Source organism: Chiloscyllium punctatum, chromosome 29, assembly GCF_047496795.1.
Source record: "Chiloscyllium punctatum isolate Juve2018m chromosome 29, sChiPun1.3, whole genome shotgun sequence".
NCBI lineage: Eukaryota > Metazoa > Chordata > Chondrichthyes > Orectolobiformes > Hemiscylliidae > Chiloscyllium > Chiloscyllium punctatum.
The window spans coordinates 51,844,848-51,867,191 of record NC_092767.1 but is presented as its reverse complement, the minus strand read 5'-3'; the positions used below and the strand labels follow the sequence as shown (position 1 = coordinate 51,867,191).

Sequence of the window (22,344 nt, the reverse complement as noted above, 5' to 3'; positions counted from 1 at the left end):
ACAACCTGCTGAGGCACCAGAGATGGCACAGTGGATTCAGACCCTTCACCTGCTCCATGTGTGAGAAAGGATTCGATCAAATCTCTCACCTGCGGAGATATTAGTTCATTCCCATCGGGGAGAGGCCATTCACCTGCCCAGTGTGTGGGAAAGGACTCACTCAGTCCTCTGACCTGCTTAAACACCAGGGAGCTCACTCTGGGGAAAGGTCATTCACTTGTTCCCAGTGTGGGGGGAGATTCACTCAAATGCACCACCTGCTGAGACCCCAGTGAGCCCACACAGGGGGAGAAGCCATTCAGATGGTCAGTGTGTGAGAGGGGATTCAGTGATTCATCCCATCCCCTGAGACCCCAGCATGTTCACACTGGGTAGGAGCTGTTCACCCCTCTGTGTGACAAGGTATTTGCTGCATCTTCAACACGATTGAGAGCCCAGTGAGTGCTCACAGGGAAGTGGTCATCCCCCTGCTCCGTGTGGTGTGCAGGACTCTGATTCTGATGTTACTGTCCATCAGAGTCAGGAGTGGACCTTGTACATGATGACACTGTTTGAGTATTGATGTTGTTGTTGTTAACCACATTAACTGGGCTGGAGGTGACTGAACTTACATTGCCACTTTCTGAACCTCAGGATGTCTCTCTGGGCAGTAAGTCTCCACAAACAGCAATGTGACAATGAGCAGGGATCATCTGCTTTGATTTAAATTGTGATTGTAGCACGGCTGCTTCACAGCATCAGGTAAAAGGTTGGACTCCAGCCTTGGCCAACGGCCTGTGTAGAGTTCCCACATTCTCCCCATGATAGTGTGGGTGCCCTCCAGGTGCTCTGGTTTCCTTGCATAGTCGAAAGATGTGCAGGTTAGGTGGATCAGTCGTGCTAAATTGACTGCACTATCCAGGATTGTGCAGACTAGGTGGATCAGCCATGGGAAATGCAGTGTTACAGTGATGGAGTGCTCTGGGAGTGATGTTCTTCAGATGGTTGGTGGGGTTTGATGGGCCAAGGCTCTCCTTCCACACTGTAGGGATTTTATTCTATGATTTTATTCTAAGGCTACAGAGCAGGGTGTCCTTGGAGAAGGAGCATGTAGTGTGGATCAATGCTCTCGATGCCGTTAGATGGAGGTGGGCACCTCAGGGGATACAGTACTTTATCTCCACCGCTGCCCCCTCCCCACAACTCTACTTTGATTTAGTCCCTTCTCACTCTGTCACTTGTAATGGTTTGCTTGACCCGTAATAGGCTTTGTTTGGAAATATTCAATTGGTTACACAAATGGTTTACTGATGGTGATGATATGTCGAGATTTGAGTGGTATTGGAAAAGCATAGCAGGTCAGGCAGGATCCGAGGAGCTGGAAAATCAACGTTTTGGCGAGAGGCCTTTTCCAGCACCACACTAATCTAGGCTCTGGTTTCCAGCATCTGCGGTCCTCATTTTTGCACTGCTGGAGATTATAGGTCAACCAAAAGCAAAATGGCGTAATGATAATTTTGATGGTGGGAAGGTTGCTGTGCTCACATTTCTGGGTGAGAGAAATGGGGAAAAAGAACGCTTCACACCTCACAGAATGACAACTGAAAAGCAGTTAAATCAAACCAAAGGTTCAGACAGGGAGGGAATATTTCCCTGGAGTTTGAGTAGCTGGAAAGTGATGGTATCTGGGAATAGACAGGATTTTGTTTTACATGAGGTTGAAAGCTTTAAAACTGTTATATTCAGTTAGTTAATGTTATTTTCTTTAATTTTATTTGCTGTGCAAAAAGCTTTTGCAAAATTTTAAAGCCAAAATTTAGAAACCTTGTGTGAAAGCTAAATGTTAAATAAAATCCATCAAACCATCCCTCACTGAAAACTGTTGTGGAAGTGCAATCTCCTGGAGAACCCCTGCCCACTTCTTCCTACCCAGGCTCCATGACTATATACATACCTGGGAAGATAGCAGCAGGAGGAGCCCATTCAGCCTTTCAATCCTGCTCCATCATTCAATGGGAAACAGCTGACCATCCAGCTCAGTCTCCTGTTCCTGCTGTGTTCCAATCCCCTTTCATGACTTTACCTTGAAGAACTATATCTAAGTCCTCATTTAGCTTCACTGCCTTTTGTTCCAGTGGCGTTGCGGTGTTCCTGTGTGGGTGTACGCAGGGGTAATGTGATGGTGCTGCCTACTGGAGGATACACTCAGCGTCCCTCATCATCCTGCAGTAACATCAACTGAGTTTCAGCAACTAGAGATAGAAACCGTTTCCAGGATATTGGCATCACTGGCTCAGGCAGCATTTATTCCCCATCTCTAGTTACCCTTCAGAAGATGGTCGTGAGCTGCTGTCTTGAACCATTCACAGTCCATTTGGTGCAGAGAGACCGACAATGCTGTGAGAGAGAGTGTTGCAGGATTTTGGCCGAGTGATTCTCCATCTTTGGTTCATCAAATGCTGGTCAACTTAATCACAATCTGCACATGATTTTGAGATTTCAGTCTGCAAATCTTCACGATCTAGCACCCTGTATAAAGGAATATGTACAGGTTAGAAATTCAGAACAGACAATTCGAGTTTCTCTGGAATATCTTTTTCCCCTTTCTTCCCCCAAAGCTGTAACCCTCCAGCCCACTTACTCTCTCCCACCATTCTGACTCTGCTAGCCCGTAATGTACACCCTCCTCATTCTCATGGAGTTACTGATAAACAGATCCATGCCACCACTTCCCGTCCCTGGTTAGACTCTGCACCCTTTCTGGGTTCACTTCCTTTCCCTTCAGTTGCTGCAAGTCAATAATGTAACAGCAGAATGAAACAAAAGGAAACAGAAAGGGAGGTGGCACATCCTGGACAGAAGAAGAACCTTCAGTCTGGGAGAATGGGTCAGATTCTTCCTTGTTTCCCATTGGTAAATTCCCAGTGTTATGACAATTTGCGAATGGAACTAGGTCCCATCGGGGCGTAGTGTCACTTTGACCCCCCCAACAGATCAATACTATAGGCAGATGCGTCCCTTCTCCAGCCAATCACAGTGTGAAATGCTTTCCGCTAGTTACCCCAAAGAACATGTTCCAAAACCCGCCCACATTCTGTACATGTACAGTGCTGGGCTTCCCCACACACGTGTGTTCCCTGCCTCAGAGTTTGTGGGAGATGTAGTCCCCAAGAAGCCTCTGAAGACCTTTCCCTGGAAAGTTAAAGAAAGTGTGGGCTGGAGGGTGTTGTCTATAGGATATCCATTCAGACACACAGGACATGTGGGCTGTCACTGGGATTTACTGAGACATCCGCTTTGACACCCGGACTTCTGACATAAGGAATATACATTCAGCCAATTGCAGGGTGGGGAGGTTAATAATGGGCAGCAGATTTTAAGCAGAGGTGGCTCAGTGGCTAGCACTGCTGCCTCAAAGCGTCAGCGACCCGGGTTTGATTCCAGCGTTAGGCAACTGTGTGGAGTTTACACATTCTCCCCATGTCTGCATGGTTTTGATCGGTGGTCGAGTTTCCTCCCACAGTCCAAAGATGTGCAGGTTAGGTGGATTGGTCATGCCAAATTGCTCACAGGGTCCATGTGTGTGCTGGTTAGGCAATTAGCCACGGGAAATGCAGGGTTACAGGGAATGGGTGGGTCTGAATGGGAAGCTCACCATAAGGTTGGTGTGGACTCGATGAATGAATATCCTGTTTCTGCACTATACGGACTCTATTCTATTCTCATGAGGAAGAATGTACCTATCTCAATGTGTTGTGAATCTGTGGAATTCCCTATTCAAAATGGGGTGGATGCCAAGACATGAGCCAATTTAATGAAGAGATACAGATTTTTAATTTGCAATGAGTTGAAGCGTGAGAGAGAGCAGGTGGGAAAATCCAGCTGAGACCAAGGTGAGTTCAATCATCACCGTATTAAATGGTGGAGCTGGTTCGAAGGGCTGCATTGCCTCTCCTGTGCCCAGTGCTTATCTTCTTACGGTAATAATCAGAAAGATGAATCCAAAATTCACCATCTTCACCAAAGGAGATTTTCAGAAACAGCAGGATAGTCAGGTGGATTAGCGTTCCAAACTTAGATAGTGAGGAAGCGTGTAGGAGATAATGATTTTGCAATTTTAAACTGAGGGGAGACAGTGATTTATGGTTTTAGACTGTGTAGTACATTCGCAGTGTCCAGAATACTCTGTTGTGAATATCTATTCTGGACTTTATTACAAAGCCAAGGTCGCTTTCAATGAAACCCAAAACACCCAGAAAACATTGCCTCCCCTCATAATCTGATAAAAAGACTTGTCATAAGTCTGATAGAATTTAGAACACAGATGGAAAGCGGGAAGATTAAATCCAATCCCAAGATACTGTGCTTAAAAAAGGAGACTACAATAGGAGCAGGCAGGAGTTGGCGAATGCAGAATGGAAGCAAAGGCTTTACTGTGGGACAGTTTTCAGACAGTGGAGGAATATCAAAGTAATTCTTCAAATTTCTCAGCAAAACTATATATCAGTGAAAAGGAAGGACTGTAGGAAAAGGAGTAATCTGCCATGTCTAAGGCAATAAGGGAGTCTATCAAATTGAAGTAGAAGGCATACAAACTGTCAAAGACCAAGGATACATTCGGAGATTGGAAAAACTTCAAAGATCAACAGAAAGCATGAAGGAATTGGGGATAAAAAGTGATGAGTAACTATCCCCAGGGCCAGAATAGCAGTTTACACTGCTAGAGGGGAACCTATTATTTGGGGAACATATGGCCTCTGTAATTGTTGAAGCACTTAACAGTTACCATAGAGATAATCCTGATCAAGTTAAAAATCACAGCACACCCCAAAAGCTTGTACTTCCAAATAAACCTGTTGGACTATAACCTGGTGTTGCGTGATTTTTAACTTTGTCCATCCCACCCCCGGCTCCTCCACATCAGCATCCCGATAGAAAGCCCCACTGAAACTGAAGCACCTGTCAGGTACTTTAGGGAGCCACGGGGGTGTGGGGGAGGAGGGGTGTGTGGATTAACCACAAAGTGCTGAACTGAACTAGACTTTCTAACTGCCGTTGCCATGGAGATAATACTGAGAGACAGTCTCTATTCAAGGTCCCAATCCAAAAAGGTTTAAGAATGGGAGTGGCACATCGGACAGGCGGGGAGTTACCTGATGCTGCCTGGAGGTGTTTTGCATGTACACTATCCAGGTAACTGCCATGTCTCATCAATAAAAGACTCAAAGAAGATCTCTCAGAGTTCTGTGCCTAGTTATTCCTATCCAGCAGGATTCAGGAATATGAGCACACAGCAGTCAGTCTTCACAGTGGAGGATACGAAGAACATGCCAGTAATTGATCAGGAGACTGAGGAAGGTGAGGACCAAGAAACAATCATGATCACGAAAGAGTTAGAGCTGGGCAAGCTGATGGAGCTAAAGGTAAACAAGTCTCATTGCCCTGATGGAATACCTCCCATGATACCAACAGAGTTAGGGGGAGAAATAGCAAATGCACTTAGAGTCATAGAATCCTACAGCAGAGACAGGCCCTTTGGCCCAAACTGGCCCATGCCAATCAGAATGTCCATCTACGCTAACCCCATTTCCCTGCACTTGGCCCATCTGCTTCTGAAACTTTCCTATCTATGTATTTGTCCAAATGTATTTTACTTATTGTTAATATACCCACCTCAACCACTTCCACTGCAGCTCATTCCATATACATACAACCTTTGTGTGGAACAGTTGACCCTCAGGTTCCCATGTATTCTTTCTCCTCTAACTTTAACCTGATGCCCTCCAATCCTTGAGTCCCTGGGAAAAAGACGGAGTGCATTCACCTTACCCACGCCTCTCATGATCTTATACACTTGTATAAAATATTCCCCCACAGTGTCCTCTGCTCTAAACAAAAAAGTCCTCGCTTGTCCAACCTCTCCCTGTAACTCAGACCCCTGAGACCTGGCATCATCCTTGTAAATTTCTTCAGCACCTTTTCCAGTTGAATAACTTAAACTGACACTGCATTCATCACATTTCCCGTGTTTCCCCACGGCACTGGAACCGATGTGACAACACCAATGGATTACAATCCATGATTGATAATTCTCTCCATCACAATAATCCCATTTTCATAGCTTGTTCGATGATGCAGGAATCCTTTGGTCTTTCTGGTTTCATGGCTAATTGTCCTCATACAAAACCAATCTGTGGCTTGACTGTTCCAGGGAAATGTGCCATGATTTTTTAGACTTTCAAAAATCAAGTCGCCACGCTAACATGGACTTCACTGTTTCAGTACTTTTTCCAGTCACACTGCCATTTGAAATATTTGCCCACGGACAGAATGCAAACATTTCCTTCCAGATGAAAAGGCCAATGATATTCAGATCGGCACGGATCCAGTAACATGAAATTCAATTTGAATTTCTCAACTGCAATTCCCCCCTTTCAATACTCTATAACAGAGAAAACAAAGCGCTGGAGATCCTCAGCAGGTCTGGCAGCATCTGAAATGGTGACAGATGCAGGAAACATTGCAGCCTTGAATAACTGTTGAGATGATCACACCAGGCATTTGTGCTTGATGACCATTATGGAGAAGATGGGGGCAGGGATCCCTTTCTGGAAGGGCCTTGGTGAGACCACACCTGGAATACTGTATCCACCTTTGTTCCCTTTTTCCAAGGAAGGCTCTCCTGGTTATTGAGAGAGTGTAAAGGAGGATCACCAGATGAGTCCTGGGATGTGAAGATAGTTAAGGACTGCAGATGCTGGAAGTCAGAGTCTGTACAATGTGGATCTGGGGAGGTGCAGCAGGTCAGGCAGCATCAGAGGAGCAGGAAGGTTGATGTTTTGGGTCGGGACCCTTTGTCAGTCTTGATAAATAACCCTGACCCAAAACGTCACCTTTCCAGCCCCATCGTATTCATGCTGGTCATCAAGCACCTATTAATTCTAGTCCACGTTCTGGCACTCAGCGTGTAACCGATATTGTAGTGCTTGGTGTGATCATCTAAACACTTCTTCAAGGCTGCAATGTTTCCTGCATCTGTCACCATTTCAGATGCTGCCCGAACTGCTGACGGATCTCCCGCGCTTTTTGTTTTTATTGCAGATTTCCACCATTTTGCTGAAGCACAGAGTCATAGACACGTAAACAGCTCCAGATTTTGTTGACTCACATTCCTGGGATGTCAGGACTGATGGCTGAAGAGGGACTCAATCTTCATTTAATCCTCCTTTCCTTTGGCTTTCTGAGCCGCTAACTACATCACTAATGTTCTACCTCCCATTCCCTGTCCTGAATCTGACCCATCTAAGCCTGCACTTTAGGTCCCATCCCCCTGCCAGACTAGTTACAAACTCACCAATAGAACTGGCAAAAGCCCCCACCAGATTTGTCTCAGCTCTGCCCAGGGGTAAACGGTCAGGCTGGTACAGGTCCCACCCAGAAACAGTCCCAGTGCCTGAAGAATCAAAACCCTTCTGTGGTACACCATTTCCCCAGCCACACATCCAGATGATCTACCTTCTCATTCCTGCTCTCATTAGCACATGGCACTGGGAGTAAGTCTGACATTATTACATTTCAGGAGCTACATTTTAATGTATCTCTGCTCTCCCTATGTCCAGCTTTCAGGCCCTCATCCCTCTGTTTAGCGATGTCGTTGGTATCTGTGTGTTGCACGAACACGGGCTGTTTACCCTCCAGCTCCAGAACGTCCTGCAGCCACTCCATGATATCATGGATCTTGGCACCAGAGAGATTACATACCATCCTGGATTCATGTCTGTGGGCACAGAAGTGCCAGGCTGTACCCCTAATTATTGAATCCCCTGTCACTATAGCCCTGCCACACTCATTCCTCTTGTTCTGATCAGCAGAGCTCTCTGTGGTGTCAGGAACCTGGGTGATGCTGATTTCCCGAGAAGCCACACCACCCATTCCCGCCCTTACAGAATCCCAAGTGGTATACAGTATCTGTATGAGAAGGGGATAACAACAGGGGACTCCTGTACTCACTTCCTGAGCCTTTTACTAGATCTGATGGTCACCCATTCCCTTTCTGCCTGTGTAACCCTCACCTGCAGTGTGACTAACTTACTAAACGTGCTGTCCATAACATTCTCAGTATTGCAGATGCTCCACAGTGAGTCCACTCACAGCTCCAGCTTTGAAAAGCAGTTTCCCAGTCGCTGCAGATGGGAACCCTTGCTGCACACATAGCCGTCAGGGACACTGGAAGCGGCCCTTATTTCCCACATTGTGCAAGAGGAGCACACCACGGGTCTGAGGGCTCCTGTCACAACGTCTCTCTACATTCATCTAGTTACTCCCATTAAGAGAATTTAAATGAGTGAGTAACCTTCCTTCACTTCAAACATGTCCATTATAATAACAAAAAAAATCTTTACTTAAGCTGATATGTCATACTTTAAAAACTTAAATACTCCACAGGTATCACTGACAAATTGGCTATTCCCATTGGGACTGTGAATTTCTGAAAGGCCTGAACTAAAACAGAGTTTCAGCTTCACCTTCTCCCTGTCTCACCTCACTATTTACACCCAACTCCAAAACACTCTCATTGAGCCAAGCAGCCCTCATAGTGAAGCCCTGTCATTTTCATTGTCTGCTCACACCTACACTGCCCTCAGCCTCCTGTACTGTTCCAATGCAGCTCAATGGGAGCTCAGACCAGCACTGCATCTTTCAATTCAGCCCTTTGTAACCCCAGAGTCAAAATGGACTTCAGCAGTTTCTGAATGAACAGACAGTTGTCAGAATCTGGAACATTCCACCTGAAAAGTTGCTGGAATTTGAGTCCACGAGATATTTGCAGAGAATTTGAAGTAGGGAGTTTACAGATTAACATTATAAAGTGGATAATTGAGACTAAATCTGACAGTTCCTGCAAAAAGACAAGGTGTAATGTGGATAAATCTGTGCTCTCTCTCAGGCCAATACCTCCTTCCACAGCTACAGGGCCAAGAATTGAACACATACCCCAAGGGTGATACAACCATGGACTTGAACATCTTTCTGCTTTTGGCTTGACAAAAATATTGAAGATATTTTCCCACAGACAGAACAGACAAACCTTTCTCGTTCCACAGTTAAATGCCAATGATATTCAGATCCTGAGTACTCCGCTAACTGTAGAAACTTGTTTATTGAGATCCCAGTCTCAATTATCCTCAATTAATATCCTATAAAATGAATTCACAAAACAAAGCTCACAGTCAGTGAAAGATGAATAGTGAAGACAAACACTTCTTTTGGTACGTGTTTGATGTGTAAATGCTCCTCTTAAAATCACCCCGCCCTCACCCAGGAAGAGGACACGTGCATGCTCCTTGCTGTACATTGCCCCAAATAAAGATGGTGGTTCTAACCCAGGACCTCTCACTGCCTGAGGCCCAAGCCATCTTCCCCTTTGCTGCAAACGTGGGACCAAGAGTTTCTAATTCAGACTAATGACCTGCACAGAGTGTAACTAAACCCTCCCAGTCTACACTGAAACATTTCATCCGATTTCTGCTGCCACTCTCCCCTTTCCCCTTTCCGCCTCCTGCACACACCATGGGTTACCGCGGGTCCAGTGACCCTTCCTCAGAACCAATGACAGCTGGGAAAATTAGAATCCCTTCAGGAAACAGGCCCTTTGGCCCAACAACTCCACACCCACCCTCCGAAGTTTATCCCACCCAGACCCATTCTCCTATTCTATTACTCTCCATTTCCCCCAAACTAATGCACATCCCTGAACACTACGGGAACCTTAGCTGGGCCAATTCACCGAACCTACAGATCTTTGGACTACAGGAGATAGGGGTTAAAGAGTAAATACTAGGTGGGGACAGAGCCCAAAGAGACACAGGAACATTTGGAAAGATAAAGGAGTGGGAAGTTGGAAAGCTGTTAATGGAGGAGACAGGAACCTTCTGGCATCTCAGTGGCGGTGGTGGAAATGGTGGCTGATGATCTACATTGTGCCTGCAAAAAAGACCCTGAGTTTCCAGTTGCCTGCTCTTTAACACACAAGACTGTTCCCTGTCCGACATCTCTGTTCTCATGCTTACTGCAGTGTTCCAGTGAAGTTTGATGCACGCTGGAAGAACACTTCAGAACATACCAAATGGCTTCCTATTTCAAAGACTGCAATGTCCCCTCACATGTGGTCAACAATGCCCTCCAGTGTATCTCCTCCACTTCACACACTACTGCCTTTGAACCCCACCCCTCCAAATGCAACAAAGATGGAATCCCCCCATCCTCACCTTCCACCCAGATACAACGCATCATCCTCTGCTCTTTCCACCATCAGATCCAACCACCTGAGATATATTTCCCTCACCACCCCTTTCAGCATTCCACAGAGATCATACTTCCTGTGACTTCCACGTTAGATCCACACTCCCCACCAACCCACCCTCCACTCTAAGCACCTTCGCTTGCCACTGCAAGAGGTGGAGAACCTGTGCCCACACCTTCCCCTCACCTCCATCCAAGGCACCACTGGATCCTCCTACATCCAGCAGAGATTTCCCTGCCCATCCAAACAACTGACCTATTGTGTCCCTTGCTCTCAGGACACCAAATTGTGAAATATTTCAGGGAACATTTCTGGGACACATGCACCAACCAACCCCACCGCCCTGTGGCCAACCACTTCGGCTACCTCCCACTCCCTCCGCCACCACGCTGCCAAGGACATGCAAGCCCTCCATCCCAAATCCGAGCCAACCGACACCTGGAGGAAGAACACCTCATCTTCCACCTTGGGAACTTTTAACCACATGGCATCAAGGTTTCCTCATCTCCCCTCCCCCCACCTTCTCTCAGATCCAACCATCCAACTCAGCACTGCCCTCTTGAACTGTCCCACCTGTCCATCTTCCTTTCCAATTATCCATTCCACCCTCTCACCACGACCCACCATCTACAACCACCTATTGCCAACCGATCTCCCTTCCCCCAACCCCAAACACCCCTCCCTATTTATCTCTCAGCCGTATTCCCCCACCCACATTTCTGATAAAGTGCTAACATGCCCAATACGTCAATTCTCCTGCTCCTTGGATGCTGCCTGACCTGCTGTAGTTTTCCAGAGCCACACTTTAACACAAGCTGAAAGAACAACACCTCATCTCCCACTCGGGAACCCTGCAACCCTCTGGCTTCAACATCAAATTCAATAATGTTAGGTCCTGAACTCTCCTACGTCCTAGTGTCTTTGCCCCCTACCCCACATGCCAGGCCTTGTTATTACGTAGCCTGCCATTACACACTACCTACGGTTCGCCACTAACAGTCCGCACAAACAGCTATTCACCCCCCCCCCCCCGCCTCAGATCGTTATCAACTCCTTTGTTCAACTGCTCTTATCTCTCTCTTTGGACTCTATCCCCACCTATCATTTACTCCTTAACCCCTACCTTCTGCATAAAAAAATACTTTTTTTTTCTCAGTAACGTCAGTTCCTGAGGAAGCATCACTGGATCGAAAATGCGAACTGATTTCTTTTCACAGATGCTGCCAGATCTGCTGAGCTTTTCCAGTACATTCTGGTTGTTGTGTGTGATGTACAGCATCCGCAGTTCTTTAGGTTCTAATTTACCCAGAGTATCTTATTCAGGTCCAGCAGACTGAAACAGTGTTTATCAACCTTCTCAGTCCACACGAACTCCATCTCTCTCCCAGTATCTGCTGTCTCTCCCACTCCTTCACATTCAGTCCCCCCTCACAGTGACACTGCGCCTGCAAAGCTGATGGTCGTGTGTTGGCCTGCTGGACCCACCCCTCATTCACTCCCATTGGCTGGAGGATCATGCCAACTCTCCTATTGGTCTGAAGCTGTGTCAATCAGCCAGGCCCGATTGTGACCTGAGTGGTGGGATCCTCCCAGGTGCATCAGAGGCTGAGGGGTGACCTCACAGAGGTTTATAAAATCATGAGGGGCATGGGTAGGATAAATAGACAAGGTCATTTCCCTGGGGTCGGGGAGTACAGAATGAGAGGGCATAGGTTTAAGGTGAGAGGGGAAGAATTTAAAATGGATCTGAGGGGCAATTGTTTTTGCCCACTGTGGTTGGTGCGTGTATGGAATCTTCAGACAGGAAGTGGAGGATGTTGGTACAATTATACCATTTGGCATCTGGATGGGTATATGAATAGGAAAGGTGTGGAGTGATATGTGCCAAGTGTTGGCAAGTGGGACTAGATTAGGTTGGGATATCTGGTCAGCATGAACCAGTTTAACCAAAGGGTTTATTTTCATGCTGTACATCTGTACGGCTCTGCACTGTGATGAGCTTCATCATTCACAGTGAATGGGTCAGTATCACAGAGCACAGGGACTGGGGGCTATTCAGCCCATTGGGGCTGTACTCTCTCCCTCTGGAGATGGTACCAGTCAGTCCCAACTCACCTCCCATTTGGACATAGCCCTCCAAATCCTTCCTTAAAAAAGTTAAATTTCAAATTTGTTTTGACAATAACTACTGAATCTGCATCCAGCTGTCTTTCAAACTGTTCCAGATGCTCAGAACTTAGTAAGTAAAATAATCTTTACATTTTTCTCTGCATTATTTGCCAATGACCTGATAATAGTTACTAAAAATTGTGACGTTAAAAATTTCTCACTCTGTTTCTCTGTAAATGAAATACCCTGGAAACAATTCAACTCCTGGTCGAAATCACTGCTTAACCTTCCCAGGTCCAAGGAGAATTGTCTGGCCTTCTGCTAACTCTCCATAAAAGAGAAACCTATCTTAATTTTAATTTATTAGTGTCATAGAGATGTACAGCACTGAAACAGACACTTCAGTCCAACTTGACAATGCTGACCAGATATCCGAAATTAATCTCGTCCCATATGCCAGCCCTTGGCCCATAGCCTTCTAAACCTTTCCCAATCACATATCCAATGAGATGCCTTTTAAATGTTGTAACTGTACCGGCCTCCACACTTTCTCTGGCAGCTCATTCCATGCACGTACCATGTTCAGCTTGAAACTTTGCCCCTAATATCCCTTTTCAATCTTTTCCCTCACGCCTGTGCTTTCTAGTTTTGGACTCACCTAAACAGGAATAAGACCCTGGCTGTTTACCCTATCCATGCCCCTAACGATTTTATCAACCTCTATGGTCACCTCTCGGCATCCGATTCTCCAGTGAAAACAGCCTCAGTCTGTTCAGCCTCTCCCTATAGCTCAATCCCTCAACCCTGCAATATCTTTGCATTATTTCTGAATCCTTTCAAGTTTCACAATATCATTCCGATAGCGGGAAGACGGGTTCTGAAAGCAGAATTCAAGAAGTGGCTGAATGAATGTCCTGTACAGCCGCAAAATGACGTCACAACACCTGTACTCAATGCACAGACCAATAAAGGCAAGTAAACCAAACACTTTCTTCACTACCCTGCCTATCTATGATTCCACTTTCAAGGAACTATGAACCTGCACTCCAAGATCTCTTTGTTCAGCAACACTCCCCAGGACCTTCCCATTAAGTGTAGAAGTCCTGCCCTGATTTGCTTTTCCAAAATGCAGAACCTCACATTTATCTAAATTAAACTGCATCTGCCACTCGTCAGCCCATTCGATCGGAGTTTCATTGTACTCTCGGGTAACTTTGCTGTCCATTGTACCTCCAATTTTGGGGTCTATTGTAAACCTACTAACCATAGCTCCTATATTCACATAGAAATCATTTATAAAAATGGCAAAAAGCAGTGGACCCAGCACCCAGCCTGACAGCATATTGCTCATCACAGGCTTCCAGTCCAAAAAGCACCCTCCACTATGACACTGACTGCTCAGCAAGGTTAGAGTTCATAGAATATAGGAAGAACTAACCAACTGGATATAGAACTGGCTCAAAGGCAGAAGACAGAGGGTGGTGATGGAGGGTTGCTTTTCAGACTGGAGGCCTGTGACTAGTGGAGTGTTACAAGGATCACTGCTGGATGCACTACCTTTCATCATTTATATCAATGACTTGGATGTGAACATAGGAGGTATAGTTAGTGGACTGGAGGTGTAGTGGACAGTGAAAAAGATTACCTCAGAGTACAATGGGATCTTGATCAGATGGGTGAATGGGCTGAGGAGTGGCATTTTGGGAATGCAAATCTTAACAGGACTTATACACTTAATGGTAAGGTCCTGAGGAGTGTTACTGAACAAAGAGACATTGGAGTGCAGATAGATCGGATAGTGAAGGCGACATTTGGTATGCTTTCCTTTATCGGACTAAGTATTGAGTACAGGAGTTATGAGATCATGTTGTGGCTGTACAGGACATTGGTTAGGCCACTTTTGGAATTTTGCATACAAATCTAGTCTCCCTCCTATTGGAAGGATGTTGTGAAACTTGAAAGGGTTCAGAAAAGATCTACAAGAACGTTGCCAGGATTGGAGGATTTGAGCTTGGCTGGGGGTTGAATAGAGGTTGAATAGATTGGGGCTGTTTTCCCTGCAGCGTCGGAGGCTGAGAGGTGATCTTATCGATGCATATCAAACATGAGACGGATGGATAGGATAAATAGACAACGTTTTTTCCCAGGCGTGGGGGATCCCAGCACTAGACGGCATAGGTTTATAGTACGAGGGGGAAAAATTTAAAGAGACTTGAGAGGCAACGTTTCCACACAGAGGGTGGTACGTGTATGGAATGAGCTGCCAGAGGAAGTGGTGGAGGCCATTACGATTGCAACATTTAAAAGGCATCTTCATGTGTATATGAATAGGAAGGATATGGGCCGGGTGCGACAGGTGGGACTAGATTGCATTGGGATATCTGATCAGCATGTACTGGTTGGACCGAAGGGTCCCTGTTTCTGTGCTGTCCATCTATAATTCTTTGACCTTCCAGCCAATTCCGTATCCAAACACCTAGTTCCGCCAGACTTCTATGGTACTGAACCTGCTAACCAGTGTGTTATGTGAAACTTTGTGTCTTTCTCAAGTCCAAGTTACTGATTTCAATGCACAAAGCCATGCTGACTCTCCCTAATTATTTCTTGCTTTTCCAATGACATGTAAATCCTGTCCCTGAGAGTCCCTTCCAACAACTTCTCTGCCACTGACTTCAGGCTCACCTGTTTATAGTTCCCTGGCTTTTCCTTACCACCTTTCTGAAATAATGGCGCCTGTCTTCCAGCACCTCACTTGTGGTGTTTGATGATACAAATATCGCAGCGAGAGGCCCAGCAAAAGCTTCCCTAATTACCCACAAAGTTCTGGGATACACCTGATCAGATTCCAGGGATTTATCCACCTTTATGCATTTTATGTCATCCAGTACGTCGTCCTCTGTAATGTGTACACTTGCCAAGTTATCACTATTTATTTCTCCAACTTCTTTAACTTTTATATCCCCTTTTAGTAAAATCTGACATGAAAGAATTACAGAATCTCTCCCACCTCCTGCTGTTCCATAGACAGTCTTGTTGATCCTTGAGGGTCGCTATTCTCTGCCTAGTTATTCTTTTGTCTTTAGTGTATTTGTAGAATCTCTTTGGATTCTCCTTAAACCTATTTCCCAACGCTATCTCATGTCCCCTTTTCTGCCTCCTGGTTTCCCGCGAGTATACTCCTACTGCCCTTACAGTCCTCTAGGGATTCACACAAACACAGTGGGGTCTGTACCTGCCATATCCTTTCTTCATTTTCTTGACCAGAGCCTCAATTTCTCAGGTCATGCAGCATTCTCGACGCCTCCCAGCCTTGGCCTTAACGGGAACATACTATCTGCGTACTGTCGTTGTCGCAGGCCTATGGAGGCAATGGCAGATGAGGACAGAGAAACAATCATTATCAGTAAAGAGGTAGTTTTGGGAAAACTAACAACTCATCCTTATCTCTATAATTCCTCTCTAGTCTCAGAACTACCACTATCTCTGGTATCAAAAACATCTCAATCTATGCAACATCCTCCCATCTCTAATCTCCTCCAGTCTCAACACCCTCCCTATCTCTAATCTTGTCGACCCTCACAAATCTCTGTGATGTGCCTTTCATTCATTCCAACCTTCAGGATAACCCATTTTTATTTCGGATTCCTGAACCCTGAGCTCCATAATGTCCCGCTTAACCTCTGTCACATTTTCCTCCAAAAAAACATTAATCAATCACGTATTCTAATATCACCTTCTCTGACCTGGTTTCTATTGTAGCTATTCCTATATTATGCATCTGTGGTCTACATGACAGAAAAAGGTGTTGTAGTCCATCGGGTTTATGCTGTAAAGAAATCTCCCAGCTAACTATTTTAATCCCATTTTCCAGCGCTGAGCCCATAGACCTGTCAGCCTGGCATTGCAAGTGTGTTCCTAGATATATCTGAAATGCCATCGGGATTTCTGTCTCTCACTCACTTCCAGACAGTGAGGTTTATTGCAACTGTTGCTCTATGACGTGACCCACAGGAACACAGAGCAGCTGGGTCTGTGCGTACCAGAGATCGCGCACACATTGGGAAGGATGGCAGGGTCCCTGAGAGGGGGCACAGGAGATTTACTAGGATGGTTCAAGGAATGAGGGATTTTAGTTTCAGAATTTGTGGGGATTTTTTAACATTAATTACTCATGTGACATGTGTGTTGCTAATACACATCAAGAATAACCATCCACAATTAATGGACTCTCCTTTTCAACCTTTCCCCTTGCCTGCGCTGTGGTAATATTCAGGTTAACCACCACCGACATCTCTCTCTAATGAGAGAGTAGTCCTATGGTCTGGGAGGACAATGCTGAATTGAACTCTCACACTGTGATGCCACTGTCCGTCGGGGGTGGGGAGAGAGAATGCCGAAGGTGGTGGATGGGAAACCACTCAGGTGCAGTGCTTTACCCTGGAGGATGTTCAATTTCTTTAATATTGTTGGGGGGGGGGGGGGGGGGGTTGCACTGATGCTGGCAAGTGGAGAATGTTCCAACACAATCCTGATGTGTACCTTATACATAGCAAACAGACATAGTGGAATCAGGGATTTGGAAAAACAGAGTATTCTCCTTGTGGCAAAGGAAATTGTGGGGAGCTGTGACAAAGCGGTTTACAAAAGTTACATATTATAATAATAAAACTTACACCCATCAGCTCATTATACAAGGATTACAGGACACATGTTGAAGATTTGGGAAGATCTATTGACAGGTTGGTTTAATTCAAAGGAGAACTTCAATGCAGCAAATGGCATTGATCTGGAACACAATACTCTCACACAATATGAATATCCAGGTCATGATGTCGTGAGTAATTCTGTCAGAGTTTGGCGTTACAATGACTGAGACTCCCATCTGAATGTACACCTGTAATACAAGTTTATAAATTCCGTCACTGTCAGTTCAAGCTTGAAACTCATACAATCCCCTCCTCCTGGCCCAGGATGATTAGATTAGGTTACTTACAGTGTGGAAACAGGGTCTTCAGCCCAACAAGTCCACACTGACGCGCAACCCACCCATTCCCCTACATTTACCCCTTACCTAACACTGTGGGCAATTTAGCGTGGCCAATTCAACTGACCTGCACATATTTGGACTGTGGGAGGAAACTGGACCACCCGGAGGAAACCCACGCAGACACGGGGAGAATGTGCAAACTCCACACAGTCAGTCGCCTGAGGCGGGAATTGTACTTGACACTCTGGCGCTGTGAGGCAGCAGTGCTAACCACTGTGCCACCGTGCCGTCCTGACTGTACACATTACCCCTGACGTAGGTCGGCAGGCAATTCAGGGGCAAATCTATGTGGGTTTCTATGAGTTTCCACCTTGGGACTTCATGTGACTGAACATGGGACAGAATGATCCAAGATTCAGTCAGATATGGAGAGCAGGATTTGCTTCCTTTTCTTTCTTCCGTTCTGGCGCTGTGTCTCATCAATAAGACATGGGGTGTGAAAGGCTCATGCAGCTCGATGGGCAAGTTGTCTCCATTCTGACCAATGGGCAACAAGATCCTCCCAGTCATGAAACAGAGTATCCCTGAAAAGATAGCAACTGAGCATGCTTGCCACTGCCCAGTGCTCCCAGTAAATGTTTCGAATACTGAGGGGGGAAATCTCCTAGAAAAGGCATAACAGAAAAGTTCCAAGAGGATTATAAACAGTTTACAGAGAGATATTCACAGGAAACCTGGGCAACAAGTTGGCAAATAGAGTATAACTTGGGATAAACTGTAGAAAGTTGCACCAGAAAGGGACGGGGGGGGGGGAGGTGGGGGGAATGAGCAGGAAACACAAAGCTAGCACACAGATACAACAGGGAATCAGGAAAGGGAATGGAATGCTGACCCTTATTTCAAGGAATTTGCAATATAAGAGTTTGGAATATATACCTTAGGGCAACTAAGTAAATGTTTGAAGGGATTATCCTGGAAGCAAAGGCTGAACAAGTTGGGAATCTACTCACTGGACTTTGGAAGAATAAGAGGAGATCTCTTTGAAACATACAGGATTCTGTTGAGGTTTGACAGGGTAAATATGGAGAGGATGTGTCTCATTACGGGTGAGTCTTGAACCAGATTCTGGGTAAGTCGTGGAATCAAGGATTCTGTTTCACATTTGTCAAGTTAAAGGCAACACCGACACAGGTTAGGGTTTCAGTAGCAATGGAGCTGGGGTGAGAAGGAGACAAGCAACATTTTAGTGATTGGAATTCCTGGTGTTTGTGATTGTGTAGATGTCTGATCAGGAGGTCACCTTGGGGTCAGATATCAGAGCAATATTGTGAAGAATGTAGCTCTGCCTCAGACACTTCCCAGCGAGAGGGGGGGACACAGCAGTAAGGGAAATGAATTTGGAATAACAACTGAAGACAATGGGTTTAACAATTACAGTGTTTCATTGGAGTGAATTGCAGCGAATCGAAGCGTGCTAAGCCGTTTGATAACTGAGTAACAGTGGAGTAATGGAGAGGGATGATGGGGAGGGAGAGCTGGACATTGTCAGTGTACATGTGAAACCTAACACAGTGCTTTTGGGCGATGTTACCTCCTGGCAGTATGTAGGTGGGAAACAGGAGGGAGCAAGGATAGATCCTTGAGGGACACCAACTACAAGGAATTCAGAAAGAAAAGGGAGTGTGGAGATGGAGCAGGATTTTCTAATGGCGGCGAGGTCAAATATTAGTTTTTAGCAGAATGGGAGAGAAGGACATAACTAGAAAAGACAGAGAGATCATGGAACAATATCTGTGAATTGGCAAGGGTAGGGTGGGGTGGGGGCGGGTGGTGCAGTGACAAGCGGGAGGATGAGAGAGAGATTTGGAATGTCCATGATTCAGCTTCACTAGGGAAAATGGTCAAGATGACCTCTAATGAGGCTTGACAAGGGACTCTAGGAAATGTAAGTTTAGGACTAAAATGAGGAGCACTCTTGTGAGGCAGTTTGGCTAGGAGGGCGAGTGGAGAGGCAGGAAAGAAACAGAGGCAGCTGATCGGATTATCTCAATGTTATTAACAGAGAAACTCCATGTGCTCCTCACTCTTGTTGTTGGAGGGGAGGATGGAGGAGACAGGATAATGGATATTGTTTTCGAAATAAAAAAAAACAAAACCTGTGATAGTGATTCTAAAAGTAAGTGAACAAACCTGTTGTTATTTATCATTTGTCAAGAATATTAAAATATACAACTGAAGTTCAGGTTTCAAACCCAAATTGGGAGAGGGTGGCTCTGAAATCACGAAAAGGATAACTGGAAGGAAGAATCTACTGTTTGCCATGGAAACATTGGGGATGATTTTTCTGCCATTGACAATGTCCTTGAGGGAAAGAAACCCGACAGTGGACCAGCAAATCACTCATTGCATTAATCACTGCACAGTCTCAACAAAGGACAGCACAGTGGCACAGTGGTAAGCATTGCTGCCTCATAGTGCCAGAGACCCGGGTTCAATTCCTGCCTCAGGCGACTGACTGTGTGGAGTTTGCACATTCTCCCCATGTCTGTGTGGGTTTCCTCCGGGTGCTCCGGTTTCCTCCCACAGTCCAAAGGATGTGCAGGTTAGATGAATTGGCCATGCTAACTTGTCCGTAGGGTTAGGTGAAGGGGTAAATGTCGGCGAATGGGTCTGGGTGGGTTGCGCTTCGGCTGGTTGGTGTGGACTTGTTGGGCCGAAGGGCCTGTTTCCACACTGTAAGCAACCTAATCTAAAAGGAATGAAACTGGATCTACCAATGCACTAGCAAACACAAAATCAGCCCTCTTGACCCTGCAACTTCTGCCTCACTGTGGGCCAACAACAGCAGCAGAACTGTACTCCAGCCCAATCTGAAATCTCATGGCCTGATATTTCCCCACACAACCATTAACATCAAGCCAGGGGAATCAACCCTGGTTCAATAATGAATGCAGGAGGGCATGCCAGCAGTACCAGGCATACCTAAAAATAAGGTGCCAACCTGATGCAGCTACCAAACCTACATGCCAAACAACACAAGCAACACCAGATATCACTAAGTAATCCCATAAACAATGGATTAGTTCTGCCACACCTAGTCAGGAATGATGATGGACAATTACAGCATCACAGATATCCCCACCCTTACCGATGGAGGGGTCTCACACATCCATGCAACAGATAAGAGGACAGCTTGGAAGCAATTTTCAGCCAGCAGTGCCAAGTGGATGAGCCTTCTTCATTGGTCCCTGACATCACAGATATGAATCGACTTGGTTTAAAACTCATTTCAAATCAGATCAAGAAATGGTTAAGTAGTGTAAAGGCTAGGGGCCCTGCCAATATTTTCTGGCAACAGTACTGAAGGCTGCGCTTCAGAACTTGCTGCCCACCAAGGCAAGTGCTGTTCCAGCACTGGCACCTACTGACTTTGTGGAACATTGCTCAGGGATGTTCCAACACAAAAACACAGGGCAGATCCAACTCAGCCAATTCCCCTCCATCCGTCCACACTCGCTCAGCAGTGAAGTGATGGAAGGTGTCATCAACAGTGCTGTCACGCAGCTGCTCAGCAATAACCTGCTCAGCGATGGCCAGTTTGGGTTCCGACAGGGCCACTCAGTTCCTGAGCTTGTTACAGACTTGATTCACAAACTGACAAACAGCTGAATGAGGTGAGGATGACAGGCCAGCCCCCCTCCAAGTCCACTATTTCGACTTCAGTGATATCACCGGACCTCACCACAGTCTCAGCTCATTTGCTGAAACTCTCATACATTCCTTTTGTTAACTCTAGATTTCCTTATCTAAACCAGCATCCCACATTCACCCTCTCGATAATCTCAAGAATATTGAAAACTCTACTGCCGAAGTGCTCACTTGTACCAAAACTTGCTGATCAATCAAAAGACTCCCATTTATAAACAACAACAATTTACTTTCGCACCTTTGAATTAATTCCTGGCTGTAATCATTCCTATCTCCCTGCACCACACACCCTTTCATATCTCAATAATATCTCATTTTAGTTCAGACTCTCAATGATGTGTTTATTTTTGAGTTCACCTGTGTTACTGTTTCTATAGACTCCGAGGGAACATGGTCTGGAATCCCCACTCTAACCCTCTAAGATCTACTTTCTTCCTTTAAGGCATTCTTGAAAAACTGCTTATTTGGCAATGGTTGTGGTCACTGGACACAATATTCTCCATCTGTAGCCTTATGTCAAAAGTTTCAATAATATTTTTGTGAAATTAAAAACATGATGATTTGTAGAGATATCTTCTACTCTTCAATATCGCTGAGTGAATAATCTGTAATGTCTCTTACCCAACCACCTTCACCATACAAACTGCAGCAGTACAAGGAAGTCAAACATCACCCTCTCCACAGGCAACAAGGCTTTGGCATTGATCATTGGTTTCTGTGGAAGGAGAAATACACAGTTGATGTTTCAGGGAGTGCAATATGAATTACAGGGGATGAAAATGGTGCAGAGTTTGACTGTCAGAAATTGAAGGAAAATGCACTCGCTTATTGGAAAAAAGAATTCTTGACTGTCAAAGATATTGTGGAAAAAATAACCTGATAATGGAACAGCACATGGTCAGGAGCCGGGCAGCAGTGGACAATTCATTTACATTCCTGAAGAAGGGCTTATGCCCAAAACGTCGATTCTCCTGCTCCTTGGATGCTGCCTGGCCTGCTGTGTTTTTCCAGCTCAACATTTTTCAATTCATTTACAAAGCAGCTGTGAAAGTAATAGTAAAATACTATACAGACCAAAAATACACCTATGAGAGACTGAGGAAGCTAGATAATGAACAAGTGGGCATCAGAGAACCCAGAGGTGAATCAGAGCAGAGTTCACTTTTATGATCCCACAGTCAAAGATGTCTAGCACAGAAACAGACTTCTTCGGTCCAACCTATGGCAACCAGATATCCTAACCTAATCTATTTAAATT

At 45.5% G+C, this 22,344-nt stretch overlaps 1 long non-coding RNA gene across 1 annotated transcript in view; it reads right to left on the bottom strand.

Annotated features, from left to right (window-relative positions):
- The window catches only part of LOC140454342 (uncharacterized), a 39,925-nt gene extending 18,134 nt beyond the window's left edge, over positions 1-21,791 (bottom strand). The window contains exons 1-2 of the long non-coding RNA XR_011952680.1: positions 21,708-21,791; positions 15,624-15,749 (exon numbers count right to left, since the gene is read on the bottom strand). This is a non-coding gene — a long non-coding RNA (uncharacterized lncRNA). The remainder of the gene's footprint in view (positions 1-15,623; positions 15,750-21,707) is intronic.
- Positions 21,792-22,344: the final 553 nt, after the last annotated feature.